Raw genomic sequence first — 18,443 nt, 5'->3', positions numbered from 1 at the left:
AAATTAGAGGCGCGTGGAGTAGCGTTTCAGGGAGCATGCACTGCCCTGACTCCGCCCTCCGGCGCTACGCCTCAGTCTCCTTTTCCGCGTCGACGGGAGCAGGCCGAATTCACCAGCGTTCCTGGGTTTGGCTTCGACCATGTGATTCCACACGTGGATACTTCTTATCTTTGTCTTTTTTGTCTTTTTATCGTTCAGGTACTCGGTCCTCAGGCGTCACGTTCCTCCCTGGCACATGTCGACTTCCACAGGGTTCGTTCAGCAGGTGTCTATCCTGCAACAGGCTCTTCCCAACTTCAGACCCCCACGCCCTCTGCCTACGTTGCCTTGGGCCAGACCACGATTGGCAAGCTTGTACAGCGTGTGGCTCGCTGTCCTCGAAAGCGCTGAAGAAGAGACTGGCCAGGTGGAGGGAGCTCTTCCAGAAGTCGCAAGTTAGGGTGGCTATTCTCCATCGCACCCCGCAAAGGAGACTCCTTCCCAAGAACTCTCCTGCGCAGGATGAACCGGTCAGGTCCTTATATCAGCACATGCACCGAGGCTGCTGCAGCTACCGGCCTTCGGGCCAAGGGATCCTGAGATCTTCCCGGTGGTAGTGTTGTGGGACCGGAAGGTCCTCGTTCCGGATTATCATCCGAGGGGCTCCGCCCTTATACCGGCAATATGGCTGAGGGGCTACGCCCTAGTACCGGCAATACTTCGGAGGGGGCGCCTAAACGTAGCTCTACCGACCCCTGGGTCGAGGGTGTCACACTTACCGGGCTTAGACCCGAGGAGCAGGGTAGGCCTTGTGATCCACATGCAAGAGGATTGGAGGAGGCTGGGCCCAGCGAGCTGAGCAACACGTCGCAGGCACGTGGCAGGCAGCTCGACAAGATGGCCACCACGCCAGACAGAGGCACCCGTCCAACGCCATCCCAGGAGTTTGGCGAAGAAAGAGTGTCAAGGTGGGATTGACCTCAACCAGGTAAGTGGCCTACGGCCTATCCCTCTTATGCGCAGGGCGGCTTTCCACTGCATCCATATGAGCAGGGTATGCAACTGCTACAGCAGCCCCCCGTCTACCCTGTCAGTGCCCCCAGCCACCTCTACGGCCTGTGAAGAAGGGTTCTTCAAGAGGTTCCTCAGCCTCATGAAGTCACCACGTATGGGGGTTATCCTCAAGGACGCCATCAGGAAAGTCCTCGGGACTATTCTAGTGGCACCACAAGCACCTCCACAGCGCTCCCGGCCCCACTGCAGCCGCTAGTTCAGGCTCCCCACCCGACTCCACAGGCGGTTCCGTACCAGCCTTCGCCGCCTCCTCAGCCCCAGCCTCCGGCTCCCGCTACACCACCTACTCCTCCGCAGGACACTGTTGATGAGGAGAATCCGGACACGCCATCCTCGGCCAGGGCCTTCCATGAACGCCTTGCTGGGCTGGCGGAATATCTGGGCCTCCCCCAGCCCGAGGTCGAGCAGCCGGCAGAGGGGGTTCTGGCTGAAGTCACCACTGCAAAGTGATGTAGTCTCCCTGGCCAAGAAGTGTTGGCTTAAGCCCACGCCTGGACGCCAAGTACAGGCAGATGGAGGGAGATACACTCTTGCTCTCGGCCCATCCTCAATTACACTCCTCGCTGATCACTGCGGCATCACTATACTCCAAGCCTCAGTCGTCCTCAGCTTCCTCCTCTGCGGCTCTATTAGGCAAGGAGAAGATCTTGGAGGCGTATGGCAAGAAACTCTATTCCAACGTGTCCCTGCATCTTTGTCACGTCAACGCTGATGCCATGCTGGCTGCCGCCAACCCGAGTTTATGGCGGGTAATTGCGAACTTCCTGCCGGAACTCCCTACACAGAGCCAATCACTTTTGAAGGTGGGGCTAGCACAGGCCAAGCTGGTGGCGCATGACCTCATGGAATCCACAGTGGCCCATAGCAACACCTCTGGCCGTGCCATCTGTATCGCCACAGACATGTCTTAGAACCGGCGCAAGCAGCAAAAAGGGGGTGTGGGAGTAAGGGCTTTTTCCAGTACCCCTCCTCCGTGACAGCTTTCGAGGGAACGAAGGCATGACACGCCCCTTCGGGTCCACGTGTCTCCAGGTGGGGGCAGGCTTGCTTTCCATGCACATTTCTGGCGCCAGAATTTCGCGGACCCCTTGATCCTCTCTGTAGTATGAAAAGGGAGCACAGCGAAGGTGGTGACCCTGTATCTTCATTATGTCATCTAGCAGTTGGTGTGTCTATATCCGTAAATGTCACTCACTCAGAACAGAGATTCAATATGCTGCACAAGTCATGAAACCATACAAATATAACAAAAAAGCCGTTTTTATTCAATTATCAAGAAAACGTGTAAAAACTTTACTAAAAAAGGATCTTTGACTAGAACACTGTATAAGACAAAAAAGAACAGATTTAAGTCTGATACATGACATTAAAAAATGTAGTGGGGTTAGTACGTGCGTTTGTGTTTTTTGTATAACACTGTTATTTAAAAACAAGGAGGTAGAGCACTCTTGTTCACAAGACACTGCTCTATCAAAGGATGATCCTTTTAGAAATCTTCAGCTCTTGTGATAGTCGACATATCTTTCGGCTAATAGCAACAAAAACAAGCAACAAAAACAATCACACACTTTCACAATATGCCTGTTATTGCAGGTGTAGCCGTCTTCAGGACAAAAATCTTTTCATCTCAAAGATATTTTTCTGTGTTGAATACTTATAGTTGTTCGTACTTGTTTCAGTTTTTAGCCCACTCTAAGTAAACATAAAAACAAATCGGTTTCAGAGCTACATCTTAGCAAGCAGCACAGTATATCACAGAAAACATCGTTTATACTGTACTGGTTGCTAAGATGTAGCTCTGAAACCAATTTGTTTTTATGTTTACTTAGATTGGGCTAAAAACTGAAACAAGTACGAACAACTGTATTCAACACAGAAAAATATCTTTGAATGGAAAAAAAAAATGTGTCCTGAAGACGGCTACACCTGCAATAACGGGCATATTGTGAAATTGTCTGATTGTTTTTGTTGATATTAGCCGAAACATATGTCGACTATCACAAGAGCCAAAGATTTCTAAAAGGCTCATCCTTCGATAGAGCAGTGTCTTGTGTACAAGAGTGCCCTACCTCCTTGTTTTTGAATAACAGTGTTCTACAAAAAACACAAACGCATGTACTAACCCCACTACATTTTTTAGTGTCATGTATCAGACTTAAGTCTGTTCTTTTTTGTCTTTTACAGTATTCTAGTCAAATATCTTTTTTGGTAAAGTTTTTATACATGTTTTCTTGATAATTGAATAAAAATTGTTTTTTTGTTATATTTGTATGGTTTTATGACTTGTGCTGCATATGTGTTAGAGTGCAGCAGGAAGAATTCACTTCCATCAATACAGGTATAGATTGAATCTCTGTTCTGAGTGAGTGACATTTATCGATATAGACACACCAACTGCTAGATGACATAATCAAGAGACAGGGTCACCACCTTCGCTTTGCTCCCTTTTCATAGTCTTGATCCCTGAAGGTGGCGCTCCCCCAAACAGGATCCTCCCAATTCTGTTAACATCCTCTCTTTAGTATCCACGGGGTACTGCCTACCTATCCCAGCCTCTCCACCCTACTCCCCTCCACTCACTCAGGTTGGTACACCAACTCTTCTGGTGGAGGGCAGTGGAGGAAGTCCCAGCATCCCAGCGAGGCTTGTGCTTTTACTCCAGGATTTTAGCCATTCAGAAGAACAACCAGGCGGGCCTGAGAGTTGCGCCAGACCTTTCCACCCTCAACCTCTCCTTACCCCTTCAGAAATTCAAGATGGTTACGCCACCTTTTATAGTGGAGATATTGTGCAAGGGAGACTGGATGTTCTCCCTGGATCTGAAGGACGCGTACCTACACGTCCCGATCGGGCAGCCCCATCGTTCTTTCCTACGGTTCAGGATCATGGGCTACCATTTCTAATACAAGGTCCTTTCTTTTGGCCTCAATTCTGCCCCAGGGTCTTTACCAGCCTCATGAATACACTGGCTGCCCTCCTCAGGGCCTCCACATCTACTCATACCTTGATGACTGGCTCGTCAGGGCTACATCTCCGGAAACGGTTCAACACTATTCCCATGCCCTTATGAACACACTGCACGATCTGGGCTTCTCGCTCAATCTCAAGAAGTCACAGCTGTAGCCCACGCAGACTCTGACATTCTTTGGCCTCATCTGGCACACCTGCTCCGAGAATGTATTTACGTCGTAGGACAAGATCTCGGCCATAAAGAGGTCCTCCACCCACTTCCTCAGCAGAGAGGTGACCTCGGCATGGTGGTACCAGCCTTTCTCCAGCATGGGGTCTGGCATGGATTCACATGCTCATGAATATTCCCCGTCGTCAGGCTGGGAATCCTCGGTAAAGAAAAAACCAGTATCAGTTTCGTTTCTGATCTGTCTTTCGTTGTAATAACCAATCACTGGTCTCTGCGTCATACTGACCACAGCCAATGACTGCCCTCTACCTAAGCACCGCCTCTGGCAGCCATCTTCAGATTTTTACCGCACGTTCATGTGTTGGGATCCTCGTGCTATTGCTCTCGAGCGTTAGTGCTATTTTTCGCGCTTTTTCACAAAAAACTTCGATTCTTTCGGTCAAAAGAGCCTCAAGCTCCACCGATCCTACATCCGATCAACGGGGACCCGTGTCGGATTTATCTGTGCCCCTCAAGGGTGAAGATTTCGTCGAGCTACACTTCGGAGGACTCCAGAAGCTTCTCAGGCCCGGTCTCGGTGATGGCCCAGGAGAAGGGAAGCTCGACGCCCGGAAAGCTGTTCAGGGTCTGCCCTGGATGCCAGCTGCAGAACGTCTTTAAGGAGGACGAACACTCTTTCTGCCTTTACTGCCTTCATGAGGACAAGACGCACGTGGAGAAGGACTGTGCGTTTTGCGGCAACATGTCGGAACGGACCATGAAGGACCGCCATCAACGTCTCGCCAACTGGCTGGAGGGTAAGAGCCCGTCTGGCGAGAAGAAGAAGAAATCCGAGCGGTCTTCTAAGACCTTTGAGGGCGCCCCGGCGACGGGGGCCCAACATAAGGCCAAGCACCGCGAGTCCGCTGGCACCGGGAGCGCCGAACGGTCGGGCTCTACGGGCGCCAGGCAGGGCGCACCCTCCCCGGCACCATCAACCACGAGCCAACGCTCTGGGTCGGGTAAGAGGAAGGCCGAGCACCTGGAGATCCTGCAGGAAGGTGAGGTGGCCTCGGACCACGCCATCACCGTGGCGACGGACATCGCCGACACTGGGTTCCGCCAGCTGGGCAACGGCGTTTGCCTTCGACGTCGTGGATGGCTCAAAGCTACGGACTTCCGGCAGGACGTCCAGACCAGAGTCCTGGACATGCCCTTCGACGGGAACAACCTGTTTGGGAAGACAGTGGACGATTCCCTTCAGGCCATCAAGGTGGATACTGAGACGGCCCGGGCCCTTGGAGTCCTGCAGCAACGACGGACGCCCTTTCGGAGCGGCGGAGGCAAGGGCGCCTCCAAAGGTTCCGGCGGCGGTTTCGCTTCCTACCGTCAAGCGGCCCGCTCGTCGTCGCAAGAGGCCTACAGAGGACGAGGCAAGTCTAGCGGACCCCGCCGTCGTCGCCAAGGAGGTCAAGGCGGCAAGGCCGCGTCCAAGCAGGATTGAACCGGCCGTGGGGTCGGGCCCCCACCGAAGCACCCCGGTGGGAGGCCGGCTGGCGGGCTTCGTCAGCGTGTGGGAGTCCATCTCCACCGACCGTTGGGTGCTGGACGCCCTGGCCCGGGGCCACGCGCTCGAGTTTCAAAGAAGGTGCCCGCGCGTCCCCCCCGTGGCCAGGAAAGAACTTCACGTCCCTCAACTTCTCCTGGAGGTAAAGGCGATGCTCAGAAAGGGCGCCATCGAACTCGTCCTAAAGAGGCTTCGGGGCTCCGGAGTCTACTCGAGATACTTCCTCGTGAAGAAGAAGACGGGAGGATGGCGCCCCATCCTAGACCTGCGACGTCTGAACAAGTTCATCAAGGCGCAGAAGTTCCGGATGGTCACCCTCCAGCACGTCCTGGGTCAGCTGGAGGAAGGAGACTTCCTATCGTCGTTGGATTTGGAGGATGCCTACTTCCACATTCCCATCCTAAAGGGGCACCGAAAATTCCTCAGATTCGTGGTCCAAGGGCGTCATTACCAGTTCAAAGCCCTTCCCTTCGGACTACGGTCGGCACCCAGGGTATTCACCAAGTGCCTCGCACCGGTGGCGGCGCAGCTGCGCCGCGAGGGGATTCACGTCTACCCCTACCTGGACGACTGGCTCATCCGCGCCAAGACGAGGGAGCTCGCCGTGGTCCACACGGCAAGGACCGTCCAACTCCTCACGGACCTGGGATTCTCCGTGAACTACGCCAAATCCCACCTGGTGCCCGCGCAAGTCGCACTGTTTCTGGGAGCGAGGCTCGACACAGTGTCCCTTCTGGCCTCCCCGTCGGAGGAGAGGACCAGGACCATCTTGGGCAAGGTGCAACGGATGTTGGTGGCCGACGCGGCCAAAGTGAGGTCCATCAAGTCCCTCCTCGGGATGATGTCTTCCTGCATCTACCTCATTCCCATGTGCAGGCTCCGGATGCGCCCGTTGCAAGAATTCCTGGATGCGCGCTGGATCCAGACGACGGGCAGCTTCGAGGAAAGGATCAAGCTCGACGAGAGTTTCCGACGAGCGATACGGTGGTGGGGCACCCGCGCGCATCTGACGGCGGGCATGGACTTCCAGACCCCAGCCCACCAGGAGACTGTGACCACGGATGCCTCCCTGGAAGGGTGGGGAGCGCACACCGAAAATCTGCACGCAAGGGGACTCTGGCTCCCGACGGAGAAGTCCCTGCATATCAACGTCCTGGAGCTCCGTGCAGTGTTTTGGGCCCTCAGGTCCTTCCTTCCGTCCCTCAAGGGCAAGGTGGTGAGGATCTTCACCGACAACACCACCACCATGTTTTACATCAGGAAACAGGGCGGAACCAGGTCCCCAGCGCTGTCCAAGGAGGCGCAGGACCTGTGGCATTGGGCCGTCGCCCAAGGGATTTTTCTGGTGCCGTTTCATCTGGCAGGGATAAAAAACACCATCGCCGACTCACTCAGCAGGGAGCTGCGCTCGTGCCACGAGTGGGAACTACGGCAGGATCTGGTGGATCGCCTCTTCCGACGGTGGGGCACACCCCAGATCGACCTGTTCGCGACGGCGACGAACACCAAGTGCCGGAGGTTCGCCAGCAGGTTTCCCCAGACGAGGAGCATGGGCGATGCTTTCTCGTTCCCCTGGGAGGGCCTGTTCCTCTACGCGTTCCCTCCCTTGCCTCTGCTAATCCGGCTCGTCAACCAGCTCAAGAGGTCACGGTGCAGGATGATCCTCGTCGCACCTGCGTGGCCGAGGCAGATATGGTTCCCGGACCTTCTGGACTTGTCAGCGTCCCCGCCGATCAAGCTGCCGGCAGACGCGGATCTACTCTCCAGGGAAGGAGGCGCCATCCTCCACCACGACCCGAAGTCTCTGAACTTGCAGGCCTGGCTCCTGCAGCGCTAGAGTTTGGAGGATACGACATACCGGCCGATTGCAGAGAGGTTCTTGCAAAGGCCAGGGCGTCCTCGACTCTTAAATGCTACGGACACAAATGGAAGAGGTTCTCTGTCTGGTGCCACGCACAGAAGATTAACCCTCTACGGATTACGGCTCCCCAAGTACTGCCGTACCTGCTGACGCTGGCCAAAGCTGGTCTGGCACACGCGTCCATCAAGATTCATCTTGCTGCGATCTCCCGATACACCAGAACCACGGGGCGGGCGTCCTTGTGGTCTCATCGTCTGGTGAAAGAGTTCATGAAGGGACTGTTCAGATCGTTCCCGCCGGTGAAGGCTCCGGCCCCGGCGTGGGAGCTCAACGTGGTGCTGACCAAGCTCATGGGGCCTCCGTTCGAGCCTCTGCACTCGGCCCCGTTGAAGTTTCTATCGTGGAAAACAGCTTTTCTTGTGGCCATCACCTCCGCACGACGAGTGGGAGAGATGCAGGCCCTTTCCTGCAAGGCCCCGTACTTGACTTTCCACGACACGAGGGTAGTGCTCAGGACGCACCCCTCCTTCATGCCCAAGGTACCGTCGGACTTCCATCTTAACGAACCCTTGGTGTTACCTGTGTTCTTCCCGTCGCCTTCGTCGCCGGCTGAGAGGACTTTGCACTCGCTGGATGTAGCTAGAGCGCTGAAGTTCTACGTGGACCGCACGAAGGGTTTTCGGAAGACGTCACAACTCTTTGTGAACTTTGGACCTGTCAATCAGGGGAAGGCTCTCTCGAAGGCTTCCATCTCCAGATGGCTCTCCGGCTGTATCATGTGCTGTCACCGGTTGGCAAACCGACCGCTGCCTGGCCGTCCGAGAGCCCATTCCACCAGAGCGATCGCAGCTACCACGGCGTTCCTATCTGGTGTGCCCCTGCTGGACATATGCAGGGCTGCTACGTGGAGGTCGACGCACACCTTCACGAAATTCTACTGCGTCGACCGGGATTCCAGGGAGGAGTCCAGGGTCGGCCAAGCAGTGCTGCGCAACCTGTTCGCCTGAGGTGAGCCTGGTGAGGAGGTAAGATGCTTAATGTTGAGTTGATGTGATGCTTAATGTTGAGCCTTTGCCACCTCCCGCGGTTGTGCATGTGTGTACTGCTATGTATTCTTTATTCATGAGCATGTGAATCCATGCCAGACCCCATGCTGGAGAAGGAACAAGTTACTTACCTGTAACTGTTGTTCTCCAGCATGGGTCTGGCATGGATTCACATGCGAACCCTCCCGCCTACCCCTCTGCGGCTCTTCACTTGGTCATACTGCCACTTCACGTGCTTCCAAATCTGAAGATGGCTGCCAGAGGCGGTGCTTAGGTAGAGGGCAGTCATTGGCTGTGGTCAGTATGACGCAGAGACCAGTGATTGGTTATTACTACGAAAGACAGATCAGAAACGAAACTGATACTGGTTTTTTCTTTACCGAGGATTCCCAGCCTGACGACGGGGAATATTCATGAGCATGTGAATCCATGCCAGACCCATGCTGGAGAACAACAGTTACAGGTAAGTAACTTGTTCCCTCCTCGGTCTCTTGGTGGCGGTCCTATTAGCCTTCCCACACACGAGATTGTGAATGCGGAGGATTCAGCTGCACTTCACGGCCTCGTAGAACCAGGAGCGGGGCTCTCAATCCAAGATGATCAACGTTCCTCCATCTCTCCACCCGGACCTAATATGGTGGTCCAGGGACTGCAACCTACGGATGGGCAAGCCCTTTCGGCTGCCCACACCGCGAGCCACGCTCACCAGACTCCTCGCTCAGGGGCTGAGGTGCCACCCTGGACGATCTCTCGGGCCACGGCACCTGGACCCGACAGGTTCAGGAATACCACATCAATTGGTTAGAGCTGAATGCCATCTGGCTAGCGCTCAGAGCATTCCTACCACTTCTCAGGGGCAAGGTTGTCCTCATCCAGACAGACAACTCGACCAGCATGTATTACGTCAACAAGCAAGGAGGCACTAAATCCCCTCCTCTGTGCCGACCGGCAATCAGCATGTGGAAGTGGGCCCTGGAAAATGACATCTACCTCACGGCAGTCCACCTCCCGGAGGAATCCAACCTGGAGTCAGACGGGCTCAGCAGGTTGGGAGCTGACCAGTACGAGTGGCAGCTAAACAACCTCGTTATTCAGTAGATCTTCAACAGGTGGGGTCATCTGCAGGTGAGTCTCTTTGCCACATGGCACAACAAGAAGTGCCCTCAGTTCACCTCCTGGCAGGGTCAGGGCCCCGGCTCCCTGGGCGACGCATTGCGGCTTCAGTGGAATGGCATGAGGGCTTACGCCTTTCCACCCACACCGCTAATTCACAGAGTGATTTGCAAGATCAAAGAGTCTCGCCAACTCAACATAATTCTGATAGCTCCATGGTGGCCGGCCAGGCCATGGTTTTCGGAGCTGCTCAGCCTCTCAGAGATGCCTCCGATTCACCTCCCGACGGACCCAGCACATCATCTGGCGCAGCAGGGGGGCAGGTCATCCACCCCTCGCCACATAAACTAGCCCTCACAGCGTGGTACCTGAGCAGGTAACGCTGCGCCACCTCGGCCTCTCCCAGGCTAATCTGAAAATCATACAGGGCGCAAGGAGTAAGGCTACCAGGGCCCAGTATAAAAGTAAATGGACCAGATTCTGCCACTGGGCAGACTCCAAGGAAATCGACCCCTTGGCATGTACCTTGGACGATGTGCTCTCCTACCTCGCTCTCTCTGGTGTGCAGGTGGACACTTGCCGTACATACCTCGCAGACATCGGAGCATACAGGAACTCTGAGGAGGAGACCTTTTCCTCCTCCAATCCTATCGTCAAGAAACATTTGACTGGGCTCGCAAGGCTCTACCCGCCCGTCAAGAGGCCGCACCCAGTGTGGGACCTCAACATTGTCTTGGGTGCACTGGTGCACAAACTGTTTCAGCCAGTGGCATCCGCGGACATCAGGCTAGTCACCAACAAGACGACCTTACTAGTCGGCCTCACTTCGGCTCGTAGAGTCGGGCGAAAACCAGGTGCTGGTGGGCTCAGAACCATATACTACCTTTCACAGGGACAAAGTAGTCCTGCGGACACATCCAGCATTTCTGCCCAAGGTGCCGTCTGCTTTCCACTTGAACGAGGAAATAGTCTTTCCAATGTTCTTTGCCGATCCTAAGGACGAAGCACAGGGAGTGCTGCACTGGCTGGATGTCAGGCATGCCCTGGAATTCTACTTGGACAGGACCAAGGGCTTCTGCAAATCGGACGCCCTGTTTGTCACTTTCGGAGGCGCAAGACCAGGCTATCAGGCCTCCAAGACCTCCATATCCCGCTGGATGGTCTCGGCCATCAAGCAAGCATACGAGGGCCAGCACAGGCCACTTCTGGCCAACATGCACGCCCATGCAGTCAGGGCCAAGGCAACGATCAACGCATTCTAGAACCATGTCCCTTGGCAAGTCATAAGCAGGGGGGCCACTTGGGCCACTACCTCAGCTTTCTGCATGCATTACTGTTTGGATGTTGGCTCTAGATCTGATGCAGCTTTCGGACAGGCGGTTCTCAGGAACCTATTTGCTTAAGGAGGATCTCCTCGCCCCCTGGGGCTACATTTAGTTGTAATCGCCCATGCAGTATGGAGGAAAGGGGATGCGACGCAAGAGTAAGTTACTCACTGTAGTGACTAACATACTCTTAGTCCTTAGTCCCCTCTCCTCCATACGTCCCACCAACCTTCCCCCTAATAATACTGGTGTCATTAGGCAATGTTAAATCTGTTGTTGACGCGTCAATGGGGACTGAGGTGTGGCGCCAGAGGGCGGTGTTAGGGCAGGGCATATTCCCTGGGGCGCTACCCCGCATGCCTCTAAATTTAAAGGGGAAGAAGGTTTTTTCTGCTGAAAAAGGTTGTCTCCCGTCCCTTGGAAGGGACCCCCATGCAGTATGGAGGAAAGGGGACTAAGAGTTTGTTAGTTACTACCTTGAGTAACATAATTTTTCCCCTCCTGTCCCCTGCTGACTTCCTGGCTAAAAAGTATTGTGCACTGGATTCTTACCCATCATATCAGTGTTCCATTCCACCTCCCTGCCCTTCACTTCCATCCCTGCACGAGCTTTCAGCCAACCCCCGCACTTGTGGACAGTTTTCTAGCACCCTAACAGTGCACACATCATTTTATGTCAACACTTATACTTCCACTTGCCAGCACCGGCCGTAGTTGCATGTATTTCTGTTTCTTATTGTTTACCATATACTGCACTTGCCCTCCCCCTCCCCCTTCCCATTCACTTACGCACGGTCAATGTCAGCTGACCTAGAGGAATCACTAGCTCTGTATGGCCTCCGTTCTGCGTCCCTTTCCTCAGCGCTCCTTCACACACTGCATGCATATCATCATCATGGCTGCCACGTACTTTATACACTTCGCAATATGGTCTTCCATTGTAATGCATGTACTACAAATGTCGGAAAAATTATCCCACAAAAGCAGCCGGGAATGTATAGTAGGAACGTTACGCAAATGCGTTCAGTCCATACATACAAACATGATGCATGTCCCTTACCTTGCACACTTTCACCATAGCCTCCTACATTTATGTGTACAAACAAACTTTCTCTCACAGTCTAGTGTACACACCACAACCAGTAAGCATATTGCCCAATTGCTTTGCCTCCTCAGTGCCAATGCTATAGCTGCCATCCTAAAAAGAACCGGATGTGCCATGTGGAATCCTCACAGTACCGCAAATTGCGCAACATTACCGTGCTATACACTAGAGGGAGGGAGGGTGGGGTTGAGAGGATGTTGGGGGTGGTGGAGGGGATGAAATAAAGGGGTGGGGATTCTTTCTTTAGGATGGTGTGTAAAACCGCTGTAGTGGCCTAGAAGGATGACAGGACGCTGTATGGTTTCAGCTGGTGTTTATTTAGACACCAGCACAATGACGATGTGTAGGGGTTGGGTATGGTCCAGAGCAGGGCTGGGGTCCGTACTCACTGTTGTGCTGGTTAATGATGCAGTTAACTTCACTGCATCCAAGGTGTCATGGAATAAGACACACTTAGCCAGCAAGAGCACCCAGGAAGCTGTCCTCAGCCTTGGTATTACGCTCTGCTGGCTGGGCCTCTGTCAGGTGGGCCCTGTCACTTAGTAAGCGCCTTCTCAGGAGGAGAACCGGGGCTGACAGCCTTGGTCATCTTCCTGCTGAGTTCTGGCGCTCTGTTCTCTTCGCACTCATAAATTCTTGCTAGATCGTGTGAGGATGAGTCCCCACAAACACTTATATTTTTTTTCCCTTTTTGTCGTGTTTTTATTATATACATGCATTCATACATTTTTCTTTTTCTTCTTCTGTCTTTTACCCACTGTCTGTTTCCTTCCCCTCCTGACATTGTTCTCAACTGAAGATAAATCGTTATCTTAAATTTCTACAGGACTGTCTGCAACGCTTCGTTCACAGTGGCAAAGACAACAGCATTGCCAATTGAAGTTAAAAAAAGCCATTTCCCTGGAACCACTGGAACTCTCGCTGGTTATTAATTCCGTCATAGTCCGTGCACAACATCCCAACACTGGACATAAAGTCGCACATGCTTCTGTTTATCCAACGTCTCTCAACCTCTAGCTGTGGACAACTGACACCGGCATGCTCCCATTTTTTTCTTGGTGTCATCAATGAGAAAATCACCTTTGCCGTAGGAAATATCTCCATCACAGCTCTCATCAACCTCTTTAAATAAACAAGCAAACATAAACACAACATGTGCCCCAAATGTAGTCCTCCAAAATGCACGACTACCACATCCACAGTACCAACAGAGGCCACATATTTGCAAAGAAGATCCATGCAGCCGAAACCTCACTCATAAACTGTGGCCCAAAAAGCCTGCACTCCTTCCAACTGAAAATCAGTATCAATACCTCTTTCCACAGCATGTGCAGATCGTGCACAAAGGTATCGCCGACTATAAGTACTTGCCATCTCTCCACAAACCTCAATATATCTACCTTTCGGTAAATATGTCCCCGGCCCTTCACTTAAACCACACCGTCCAATCCTCATTGGAGAATCCCCACAATTCCATTTGCGAAGGCGCTACACTCATAACGCCATGATGTGGCACGCGCACTTTCCCAGCTACAGCTAGCGTCACGCCCCAGTAAGTAACACGCAATACTTCTTCCCTTTGTACTCCATTTTTCCAAGAAAGCCATGATGTGGCACGTGCGCTTTCCCAGCTACAGCTAAGGCCACGCCCAAGTAAAGCAGACACAATACTTCTTCCCTTTGCACTCGATTTCTCCAACATTCCCTTACTGGCGCCTATTAACAACCATCACATTTTCTAAAATGCCTGCACCAATCACATACTTAAACTCTGCATTGCACACTATAATTTCTGTACACAACTCCATATGTCCTCTTCAACACTCTGAGAACACGTTCCCTTTGCTTCCAAAGCCCCTCCACCAGAAACCTTTCGTACAGAATGCCCTATTTCTGCATCCACAACAATCTGCCGGCGCACCCAGCACACCTTTTCCCCTGCACACAGCACTCCATCTTGCGCACACCCACAACAGCACTATGAATGCATGCATACGACCATGTACACAGCTAACATACGTAGCAGCACTTCAACCCAACTCCCTCACCCCATAAAGCACCCATTGATGAAAACAGGTCGCAATTACCACCATCAACAAACATACCATAACCTCCATCACCCCTACCCACTACCGTGCAGAAAGTATTGTTTCACCAGCAACCTAACCACAACATTTGCCCTACCTCAACAATTCTGCACACATCCTAGTAAAGAACCCAAATAAGGTGCACTTCAACCATACCCTGTGCCATACTGCCAGTATGCACACATTGATCCAAGTGGGCACACTGCGTGACTATTCATTGCACCATCTCCAATCACAAATCCAAAACTTTACCATATTCTGCCATCCACCTCACCTGCATAACCAAACATACACACCTGCCAGCTCATTTGTACTGCTCTGTCATCTGCAACGTACTGCACAACCATTCTTTGCAGGTCAGCACTATCTACCAGATGCACAGTCAACATTGCATTAGTGGTGTGGGTTTCACCAAATCCTAGGCTCTTCAATCCATGGCCTACAACCTACCAACTTCGGCCATACACTCAATAGGCTACACCTTCAACACAGTCACCGCAACTCCATAGTGACAGTATGCAAACGCAGCACCCAGTGGACCCACTGCATCACATTTCACAGCACCATCTCCAAGTACACTTCAAAAACTTTACCATGTTGTAACAGTGTCCTCACCAGCAAAACCACACAAGCAGTCACGGCAGCTCACATGTCCTGCTCTATTGTGTCTGAAATGTGCTATGCACCCACTTTACAGGTCACAGCTGTCATGAGTTACAACAGCCCTCTGCCTGCTGCAGAATCTAAAATGCCTTACCACTGTGTGTGTCCCAAAGTCTCAGCCTCTTCAGTGCATGGCCTACATCCTTCAGCCATGAACCCAACAGTCTAAGCTTTCAAGACTGTCACTGCTACGTAATAGGATCATCAATTTCACCATTTGACCAACTTCGCCTATCCACATACACAGCAGTACCATCAGCACTACTACCCAACCTGGGCACCGCCATGGACCTATTGAGCAACAATTTGCACCGCTTACCAAAATGTAGAATGAAAACGCTCTCTCCTACACCCCTGTGCACTTTCATTCACATACTATGGCCGTCCCCATTTCCATTCCCACTCCATTCCATTCCATTGCCACTGCCTACGTAGCCACATTCAGTTCACAACTGTAGCCTACTGCAATACATGTGCACACACCACACTATGCAAGCCCCACCCTGCATCAGATGTACACCCACATTTGCTTTACTGCGGTAGATACGGTAAACGCCTACGCTCTTCACTGCATGCCCTACGGTCTACGGCCATGCAGCCAATATTATAATCCTTCCACAAACCCAACACAGCTTCCTTAACCCATGCATGCCAACATGTGCCCAAGTACCGCATTCCATCTGCATGACACAGCCACCCGGGCTCCCACCCAACCTATTTCATGTGCAATTCATTCCCCTTCCACACTGTACCTGCCACCACTTAGCACAGAAAGAGGTGGCTGCAAACAGGTGACCTGCACACGCATCCACCAATCACATACAGAACCTCTGCATTGCACCCATTCACTAAAACAGGTCGCTATAACCAAAATGCATAAACATACCACAGCCTCCACCAACCCTACCCAGACCCATTCACAAAGTATGGTATCACTACCAACCTAACCACAACTGTTGCACAACATTGGCCCTGTTATCACAATTCATCACACAGCATAGTTATCAGTCACAATTAAGGTGCACTTCTCTACCATATCCTCTGCCATATTAACAGTATGCAAACCTAGCACCCAGTTTCCACACTACATCACTTTTCACATCACCATCTCACACATCAAATACTTTAGCATGTTGTAACAGTGTCCTCACCAGCAAAACCAAACATGCAGGCATGGCAGCTCACTTTGTCTGCTCTATTGCGTTTCAAATGTGCTCCACACCCTTTTGTTTACAGATCACCACCCTCTACGTGCTGCAAATTCCAAAATGCATTAGTGCTGTGTCTGTTCTAAAGTCTTAGCCTCTTGATTACATGACATACGACCTACGGCCATGCACCCAACAGTCTAGCCCGTCAACAGTCTCACTTCTACATAATGGCACCATTCATTCACCAGCCTGTAACAGCTGCACATTCCCAAATGCATTAGTGCTGTGTGTGTCCTACAGTCCTATCCTCTTGAGTGCATGGCCTACGGCTTCGGCCATGCACCCAACAGTGTACACCGTTCACACTATCAGTGCTAAATAATTGCACCATCCATTTGACCATCTGACCAACTTGACCTATCCATATATACAGCACTACCACCAGCACTACTACCTAACCTGCCCACCGACATGTACCTATGCATCAGCAAATAGCACCACTTACCATAATGTAGAAAGAAAACACTCTCTCCTGCACACCTGAGCACTTTCATTCACATATTATAGCCGTTCCCACTTCCATTCCTAAACCGTAGTGCCACTGCCATAACAGTATGCAAACACATCACCCAGTTTCCACGCTACATCACTTTTCACATCACCATCTCGAAGTACACATCAAATACTGTACCATGTTGTAACAGTGTCCTCACCAGCAAAACCAAACATGCAGGCATGGCAGCTCACTTGTTCTGCTCTGTTGCGTTTCAAATATGCTCCACACCCTTTCTTTTTACAGGTCACCACCCTCTACGTACTGCAAATTCCAAGATGCATTAGTACTGTGTCTGTCCTAAAGTCCTAGCCTCTTCAATGCATGGCCTACGGCCTTCGGCCATGCACCCAACAGTCTACGCCTTCAACAGTCTCACTTCTACATAATGGCACCATTCATTCACCAGCCTTTAACTACTGCACATTCCGAAATGCATTAGTGCTGTGTGTGTGTCCTACAGTCGTAGCCTCTGTAGTGCATGGCCTACAGCCTTCAGCCATGCACCCATACGTGTACACCTTCAACACTATCACTGCTACATAATTGCACCATCCATTTCACCAGGTGACCAACTTCACCTATCCACATACACAGCCCTACCACCAACACTACTACCAAACCTGCGCACTAGCATTTATCTACACAGCAACAAAGTACACCACTTAGCATAATTTACAAAAAGAACACTCTCCTTCACCCCTGTGCACTTTCCTTCACATACTATGGCTGTCCCCACTTCCATTCATAAACTATAGTGCCACCACCAAAGTACCCAACGTTCTTCACTCAATGCCCTACGGTCCACGTCCTTACTCCATGCAGCCAATATTGTAATCCTTCCACTAACCCAACGCAAGTTCCTTAACCCATGCAAAGCACCATGTGGCCAACTACGTATTCCATCCACATCAGAAATACGTGGGCGCAAACAAGTGGCGGCACGAGTGGTCGGATTTCCACCAAAGACACAAAAGCACGCTTTCTGACCCAAGCCCCCGCTCCTGCCGCACATTTGCAGAAAATCCGTCCAGCCGCTCGGCCTGTAGCCGTGCGCAAAGTTTTTCCCCATTCACTCTATGGGGGGAAAAATAATGTGGGTCCCCCCTATAACTTTGCCCCCGCCCCCTACACCTCATCAAAACTCAAAGCCGCCCATATACTTTTTTTGCAAAGTTTGGTGCGGATTCGTCCATGGAGAGCGACGTTATAAGCCGACGAAAAAGTGTTCTTTCTATGAGTATAGCAACTTAACCAGAACTACACGGATATATCTATATATATATATATATATATATATGTATATATAGTGGCCAGAGGGATCGCCTCCTGAGAGGCAAGGTGACGTCACAATAATATAGACTGATATAAAGAGGAGAGAGCAAAAGGGGATCTTCTCTATTGCATAGGAAAGGCAGCCATGCAAGTAAAAGTAGAGGTCCAGTATATGAAGGACCTGCAATCCCTCGACTCTGCAAAAGGGATTGTGAGATGGGGACATTCCCTCATTCTGAGGCAAGGGGACAGAGGAAGGTTTCTAAACCATTGTGTAAATATTTTGTTGTGTAGGTGCATTATGTGGCAGGCCTTGGATCTTCGCCCGGCATAAGGGGGCGTAGGTAGGTAAATTCCCTCCATCTCGAAGAGGAGACTGAGGCTGAGGAAGGGTCTAAACCTCTGTGCATTTAATTATGTTTTGTGGCTTAAGGTGTTTTTTGAAGAATTATTCTGTGGAGTGGTGGTTTTCGAGTTGTGTCAAGAGAAGCGTGGTGTAATAAGTGTGTGGGGCGAAGAGAACGGG

General features: G+C 51.7%; 1 protein-coding gene across 3 annotated transcripts in view; it reads left to right on the top strand.

Moving 5' to 3' along the window:
* Window positions 1-18,443, top strand: part of GRAMD4 (GRAM domain containing 4) — a 2,133,975-nt gene that overhangs the window by 1,389,110 nt on the left and 726,422 nt on the right. The window lies entirely within an intron of this gene.

This window comes from Ambystoma mexicanum, chromosome 12 (assembly GCF_040938575.1).
Source record: "Ambystoma mexicanum isolate Mex_15411 chromosome 12, UKY_AmexF1_1, whole genome shotgun sequence".
Lineage (NCBI taxonomy): Eukaryota > Metazoa > Chordata > Amphibia > Caudata > Ambystomatidae > Ambystoma > Ambystoma mexicanum.
The sequence above is the reverse complement of the archived record's forward strand: the minus strand, read 5'-3'. Positions and strand labels throughout refer to the sequence as shown.